The 8,087-nt window shown below is 41.1% G+C and overlaps 1 pseudogene; it reads left to right on the forward strand.

The window, feature by feature from the left end:
• The first annotated feature begins 2,359 nt into the window (after positions 1-2,359).
• Positions 2,360-8,087, forward strand: LOC115363972 (uncharacterized; annotated as a pseudogene).

Consider the following 8,087-nt stretch of genomic DNA (forward strand, 5'->3'; position numbering starts at 1 on the left):
CTCCCTGAGGGCAGCAGGTTGAACAGGTGCTGTCCAGCATGCATTCTGTATAATATGTGGAATACAGCTACAAATATGCTCCTTTTGTGCAGACTTAAATGTGTTCTTAAGCCCTAGTATTCATCGTATGTCTGACGTTCTTGCACTGCATGTGAATTCTTTATTTGCAGCAAAGTGCTATATAGGACAAAATCTGCTACAACTAATGTGCAGGATGATTTAAGTGAATGTGATTTTCTTTTATTTCAGGGTGAAATGCCACCTCATGTAAAAGTTTCAGTAATTTGTTACCGAATGAAGTGAAGGATCAAGAGACCTCTGATCGTCAGAGCTAATTATGCCCAGCAGAGGGCGCTACACACCCACCACCATGTTCAACAGTTTGTTAGGCGCCGTGTGTGTCGAGGGTTTCCTTTGGCTTTCTCCAAATCCAAACAAACACCTGTACAGATTCAGGAAAAATAATTAAAAAATAAAATAAAATAATTGTGTCAAAGTGGTAACACTGGACACTGCAGTGTTTTTATTCCCCTGATTGTGCAGGTAACTGAGTTAATATGATATCTCAATTAAAATAAAGAAATGAATTAATAATAATAATAATGACGATGATGACGACAACAACAACAATAATAATAACAATAATAATAATAATAGTAATAATAATGTGAGAGAGATAATTAGTCATCATCTCCACACTAAGCTATCTTTGAATTAATGGAAAAATGCATAAACTTGACAGGTCTAAGTATTTCCTGTTGTTGGATTTTGATGAGAAAAAGGGTGACAAAACTTTTGATGCAGGAAAGGAAACTGAATTTTCCAGCTTTAAGAAACACATAACAGGTTGGGCTCTATACACAGCAGAGTTCTTCGCATTTCCAGTCAAATCTCAGCCGCATCTCATCTTCCACTGATGCCCTCTCACACCCGCATGAATAATTAAATAATCTGAGCCTGAACTGACGTGATCGGCTCGAGCCTGTAATAACTTACAGGTATATAACATTATTATTGATTAACGGCGCATTAAAATGAGGCTGGGGTGAGCAAGAATGTCTCCCTTTGTTAACTGCCAGCTGTATGTCATTTTATTCTTAGCTTTATTTATTTATATATATTTTTTGCGCGTCAGGAGGAGCAGCAAAGTGAGGATTTCAATGTACTTATAACAATACCCCCCAACAAAACAAAACAAAACAAAACAAAACAAAACAAAACAAAACAAAACAAAACAAAACAAAACAAAACAAAACACTTAGGTATTTGGTCTTGGCAAATGGAAATGAGGCATATTTATTTGCTTACAGAGCACGAAAGCGAGATCAAGTTGCCAGGTGAGCCTCATGTGGAAATGGTTGCTCATGTCAGGTGTGAACGGACGGCCTGAGAGCTGTTGTCCACCTGTGATGGGATCACCAAAGACGCATCTGGAAACAGGGTCTTGGTGCACATTCTCAGCACATTGTTGGTGGCTAGTTCTAACAAGCACCGGTTGAAGTGTGAAGAAATGTGGAAGGATTCCGTGCGCGGAGCCTCTGATGGCTTTTAGAGTGCTTTTTCTTACAGTGCAGTTGTTACCACTTGCACACGATCGCACAGGCATTCTGGGTAAGCGAGTCCACAGCTCGTAGTCCAGTCCGGCAGCTCAATAAATGCGATGCTTGCTCCTACTGACTCCTCAACAACTTTCAGCCCTTAGTTCCTGAGACAATGAAATCCCAAACCTCAAATAAGATAAAATGTATGTAGCTCCGTTAGTATCCTCAATAGGCTACAGTAAACATTGTATTGTATTTTCCCTCAAACAATGCTAAGATCAGAGGGTATTTATTACTTAGTAGCCTACTGGAGGCGTGGGAAAGTGTGAAAAAATAGGCTAAGATGGGTAACTAATTAGGGTATAAGGTATGAGGCAATAACATGAATTAGGAGCACTAAATGGGCATAAATGTGCCAAAAAATAAATAAAGAGTAGGAACATGTAGGCCTACATTTTTGGCCGACTTAAAGGCCGACTGGATCAGTTAATCAATTAATTAATTAGTTTTCTTCCTCAGCTTACAAACATGGATGTGATATCGACAGGGAGCTCAAAGATATTAGAAGATATTAGAGTAAATGTAAACATATATTTGTCAAACACAATTATTTTCACAGAAACATAACACACATCTTTAATAAATGTGCGCTGCCAAGACTTAATGGAATAAATTCTTGATTTTGTTTTCTGTGTGTGTGTGTGTGTGTGTGTGTGTGAGAGAGAGAGAGAGAGAGAGAGAGAGAGAGAGCGAGCGAGCGAGTTGAACAGGTTGTAGACAGGGGAGTGGTTCAGGTTTTGGACGTGGATTGAGGAAATCGAAACCCAACATACCGATGCGCTGGTCACGTCGACATTTTTACTCTTCACACTTTGTCCAGTTTTTTCCAGGTCACGATATACAAGTGAAGTGTTTTCCAGCCTATATGGCTTCAGATTTCTGAACTTGATTTTATTTATCCGCGCAGTGAATAAGATGGAGCCGCAAGAAGCCGACGAGGAGGAACCGGACAAACAGGTGTTTCTGCTCAGGTACGCTTGAATAGATTGGATAGGCCGGAGGAAGAAAACTGAGCAAATGAGTAAATCTGGCGAAGAGTCATACATAGGACTAGTTTGTGTTGATTAGATTTGTTGCTTGTTCGTCTCTGTGTTACGTTAAATGTCTTTCAAGTAACTTCTGTGCCTTTAGTGTCGACTTTATCCAATAAAACAAAACAAAGTAATGGTTAAGTAAGGCGAAAGTAACAACTCTCTCTCTCTCTCTCTCTCTCTCTCTCACACACACACACACACACACACAGACACACACAGGCGCGCGCGCACACACACACGCACGCACATTGCTCAAAGAATTTCACATATATGTTATCAAAGTTCAAATATATTTAAAATGTATTATTGTTTTAAGTTATTATTATTATTATTATTATTATTATTGTTGTTGTTGTTGTTGTTGTTGTTGTTGTTGTTATTGTCGGTAGCCGTAATTTTAGTATTAATAGTAGTATTAATAGTATTACTATTAGTAGTAGTGGTAGTTGTAGTAGTAGTAGTAGTAGTGCTTTAATTCAGTTTAAAAATATTTTGGAATATGTGAACATGTGTGTGTTTTCATCCTCACAGCAGTGTATTGATTCATAGAATGAATCAGTGCACTGGAATTTGGAAGTCCTCTTTTGTTAATTTAATTTTAATTAACTATAAATTCATTAGATGCATTAAACATTCCATTAAATATTTGTCCACACAGTAATTATGTAGTAATAAAATGTTGTGACATGATAGGACAGAGCAATTAATATTATGAAAACTAAAAAATACTCCAGGTGTTTTTGGGGTGGATTTTTGGAGAGTTCATTGGTTCTGCAGAACTGTATTGGCAAATAATTCACAAGATTTAGGTAACAATTAAGATAGAAACAGGCGATAAAACAAGGCCAAGGTTGAAAGTGGCTGGAGATGTGTTTTCAAGTGTTGTTTTCAAGAGGAAACCTCACAGTGTTGTTTTGTGTTACAGAGAGGAACTGCAGGAGGCTTTATGCCGTTACATCTCAGATACCTTCAGCTACATGGACACGGTGAAAGAGTTCTGTTATAGGCATTCAAAATGGATGCTTGAGAGAGAGACAGAGGTGTCTATGATGATGGACATCAAAGACAGGGCTGACAAAATCAACCTGAACTTCAGCCATTTCACTAAATCTGAGAACAAAGCCCAGGCCCTGTTTGAACTCACAAAGAGCAAGCTGAGCCTCAATGCAGACAGCAGGCGTGAGGAGCTGAAGAAGGAGCTGGCCACTGTGCTGAAGAACTCTCTGGAAGGCTTGGAGAAGCTGGACTCCTTCCTGGATGCTGTGGAGCGGCTGGCGGTCACCTCGCTGCAGGTGTTCATGGAGGAGAACCAGGTGTTAGAGCTGCCCCAAGGGATCAGCCCTGAGAGAGTTCAGGCTGTCATTACTGCTGCAAGGCTGGTCTGCCCACTGCTCCTTGAGTTTAAGAGAGATGCAAGTGCCTTCTTCCTTCCCAGCATCCACAATGTGGAAGTGCTGGCAGCTTCTTTGGACAAATACATATGCATCACCCAGGAAATCTGTGAGAGGTTGGAGAAAAGGTAAATGGACAGTTCATCTTCATCCTCCCAAAAAATACACTGTACAGTTGCATGAAAGGCACCATACATTAAAATTGATTATAATGTTCTCATTCACAGCGCTATAAGTGGGTTTTCAGAGAAGATGGTTAAAGAAACGGTGGCTGATCTTACTCTGGATTTGTCTGAGGACAACATACAAGCTATGCTTTGTCATATCAGACAGCTTATTGATATCAGGTAAGTATTTTTAATGAATGATATGGTTTGGTGCAGATGTTGTTTCAGCACAGTTCACCATATCTTAAAAATTATTACAAAAATAAACATTCACTGAGCTTCACTATCAGCTTAATGCCATCCATTTCAGTTAAAGAATTAGAAATGTTTTGTTGCATCAGGTATCCCCAAACACCTCATACCACCAATCTGGTGTCATACTGTCAGTGTGAGATAAGGCACCATATCAAAAAGTTTATCCTGACCTCTCAGGGCACTCCCACCTGCTCAAATGGGGAGTAACCTCCCTTAAAATCAGTAGGCTTCGACATATTTCCATACATAGGTGCAAGCTAAGCACGAAGAGATTGCAAAAATGTTGACTACACTTTTATTTTGTTTCATATTTTATTTTGTTCTTGAACCATCGTATGTCCAAATGTGGAGCAAACTCCCTCAAAACCAACTGGCATGAAGATCTTACCCAAATGCATCTGTGTACTAAATATGAAGACAATCAGTGCAAAATACTGGCCTGTAGTTTGTTTTTGTCCCATTTCTTACGAAGCCCCATGCTATCAGCCTGTACAAAATTATGGCCACCCAAGCAGGCTTAGACGGTATTTTGGCAATAAGGTAATAAAGTACTTTGAAATCCCAGTGGTATCATTTTAAACTATACCACTGTAAACTGGAGGTGAATGTTATGAAAGACAGACGTGGCTTTAGTGTTGAGGGTTATGTAACGCACAGCTCACACCACTTGATTCATCCACGTGGCTCTGCGAACACCACTTGTATAAAGGTAGCTCTCTCTCCAGTTATAAAAATGACAGGCTAATTTGCACTGATATGGTGGAGCAGTGTGACTGGCATGTGTGTCCCTGCTACTCAAACACTTGGTGTTTCAGGCGGCTCCACTAGCATTGCTTTACCACAGGTGAGTTTTCGAGGCAGGGAGGTCTGTGTTTCACCTCTTCCTTTGAGGATTCAAGCTCTATGCCTGTGCCCTGACAGGACCAGAGTATTCACCTTGGGAGTGCTGGAATGTGTAGTCAGGAACATGTAGGAGGTTCAGACACCCTGCGTGTGCAGCCCTTTGCATTCTGGCACTGGACGCATCAAATAGACCCCCCTCACATGAACAGCTTGAGATGAATGCAACATTTACAGGGGCAGTTGGCTGGGATGCCCTGACTACTCAGTGACACCATATCATCTCTCAGTGACATGGTTTAAGTAAACAAACCTCCCCATTTTTGGACTGTACGCTTGCCCATTGTTGCTGTGACTTAATTTCCTAGATCCCAGTTTAGAGGCTAATAGCAGAAAGAAGGGAGCCATAAGCTCTGGCTGTCAGGTTCTGGGGACATTAAAGAGACTTCCTTTAAGCCTCCTGAGTCAATTTACTTAGAATGACTGAGTCTAAAGCCAGGCTAACTTTAATGAATTTAAGGAAAGGGTCACTGGAAGGGTTTGTGGCCATAAACAGGGGCTTAAGCATTCTCATTCATTTCATAACAACCTGGAATTTGCATTGTACTTAAGCTAGTATCATTGTGGAGAGGAACTATGAGAAACAAATTAGGCAGCCTCTTGAAAATCTTGATATGTTTAGATGTTTTGAACATGCCTTGTTCTGAGCATTAGACACCCCTCGTGGTCAATGGCATTATGTTAGATGGACATTAAATAGCATTAAACAGATAACTTATCTATCAGTTAACGTTACGTATGTTAACCACTGGTACTGACTTATTACATTAAATGTGGAGATGATATCAAGGTATTGTGAAGTGTATTTAAGAATCACCTGATTCGACTGTTATCACACCATTGAAAAGCTGTTATCAGTTGTAATCACTCCCACAGTTATAGGTTAGTAGGTCCCCGCTGCACTTTCTAGTTGGTCAGAAGGCTATTATCATCTATTTCTATCATAAGTCTGTCTTGACCAGTCAAATGGGACCCTGGAGCCAGAGCAACCATGATGTGGTATACAGACCAACAGAGCTGGTCATGGAAGAAGGTGGGGTGCCGGATGGGCCAATCACACAGACCTTTACTCCTTCACTTTACTGTTTCACTTTCAAAGTTTCCTACCCTTAGCCATTACTTTTTCCTAAACGTAATCATTATGACAAACCCTTTCCTAACCATAACAGAGACCTTTTCCTACCCTTAATCAAGTAGATAAAAAAAGCTGAACAAATGAAGGCTAACAAAAGTGGCTAAAACTAAAGTTTGATTGGTTGACTGATAAGAACAGTCCCTGCTGCACATTCTGACCCACCAGAATATGCAGCAGGGACGTAAACCTAACCCATACCCATGGGGGTGATTATGACTGATAACATCCATTCAGTGGTGTGATAACCTTCAATCAAGTGATAAGAATCTAACATTTTCTTGAATCTATTCTCTTTTCATCAGGATGGACCAGCACTTCAGGCTGGTGTTCTTGTTCCAGGAAATGTCATGTTCAAAGTTCATCAGTGAGTTCAGAGAGCGAAAACCCAGGATGCTGCAGTTTCTGTCCGACCTGGAGGAGACTGTTGTCCAGCCTCGACAGGATGAAGACAGGGGCAAAGATTTCTAGTGTGGCCGGCAGCTCAATGGGGGCAGTTGGAGGTGTGCTTTCTATTGTTGGTTTGGCCTTAGCTCCTGTCACAGCTGGAGTGTCTTTAGCTCTGATCTTTACTGGGGTCGGGCTGGGAGTGACCAGCGGAGTCAACAGTTTAGTCACAGCAGCCACAGAGACTGGGATCAACCACAAAAATAAAAACAAAGCTAATGAACTCTTCCAGAAATTTATGGAGGATGTGGAGAGTCTCCAGGCATGTCTAGAGGAAGTGTCCAGTCAGGCGTTCACCGGAATCGAGGTGAATAAATTCGACATGGCCCTGGGTGTTGGCAAAGTGCTTGCTAAAGTTGGCGCTGTTGGAAAAAGCATTGATTCCATTGTTGATGCTGCCTCAGCTGTGATTGTAAAAAGTGATGACCCGATCCTAACTGCTGGTAAGGTGGCTGGCCAGCAAGGTAAGGCATTACGTAACATACCCAGGGTGGCCTCAGACATCCCAGATATAGGACAGGCAGCTGCCAGAGGGCCTCTTGCTCTTACCAAGTCAGCCAGAGCTGGTTTCATCACACTTAATGCCCTATTTATTGGCTTGGACATCTTCTTCATCTGTAAAGACAGCAGGAGTCTGGCCAAAGGCAGCGAGAGTGACGTCTCAGAGTTCATCAGAGCCAGAGCTGCACTTTGGTGTTCAGAGGTGGACTCATGGCAGAGGATCCATGACTCCCTGTGTCAAGGCCTGGAGACATCAGAGAAGACCAAAACTATCCTGGAGATGCCATTTTATCCAGAGGAAGATGAAGAAAAAAAGGTTGAATCTTTTCCAGTGGAGAAGAAACCTCCACTGGATCAGACACCAAAAGAAAACCTGACTTGCATTATACAGTAGGCCAGAGTCGGTGATTGGACAATGTTGGTGACAACAATCACATCTTTCCTCTGTGCTAAGTCTAAAATCATGTCAGGCCCATCAGATGTGATTGGCAAGAGATTGTTGAAGATCATCTTTTATCATCAAAGTGCATCTTTGATTAATTTTTAATTAACTGTGGTTCTATAATGGCATTAATCAGTTGACTCGTCTTACTCTGCTGATCATATGGAAATTAAGTTTTTTCCTCATCTAAGAAATTTATACTGTTTATCATTTAACT

This window comes from Myripristis murdjan, chromosome 8 (genome assembly GCF_902150065.1).
Source record: "Myripristis murdjan chromosome 8, fMyrMur1.1, whole genome shotgun sequence".
NCBI lineage: Eukaryota > Metazoa > Chordata > Actinopteri > Holocentriformes > Holocentridae > Myripristis > Myripristis murdjan.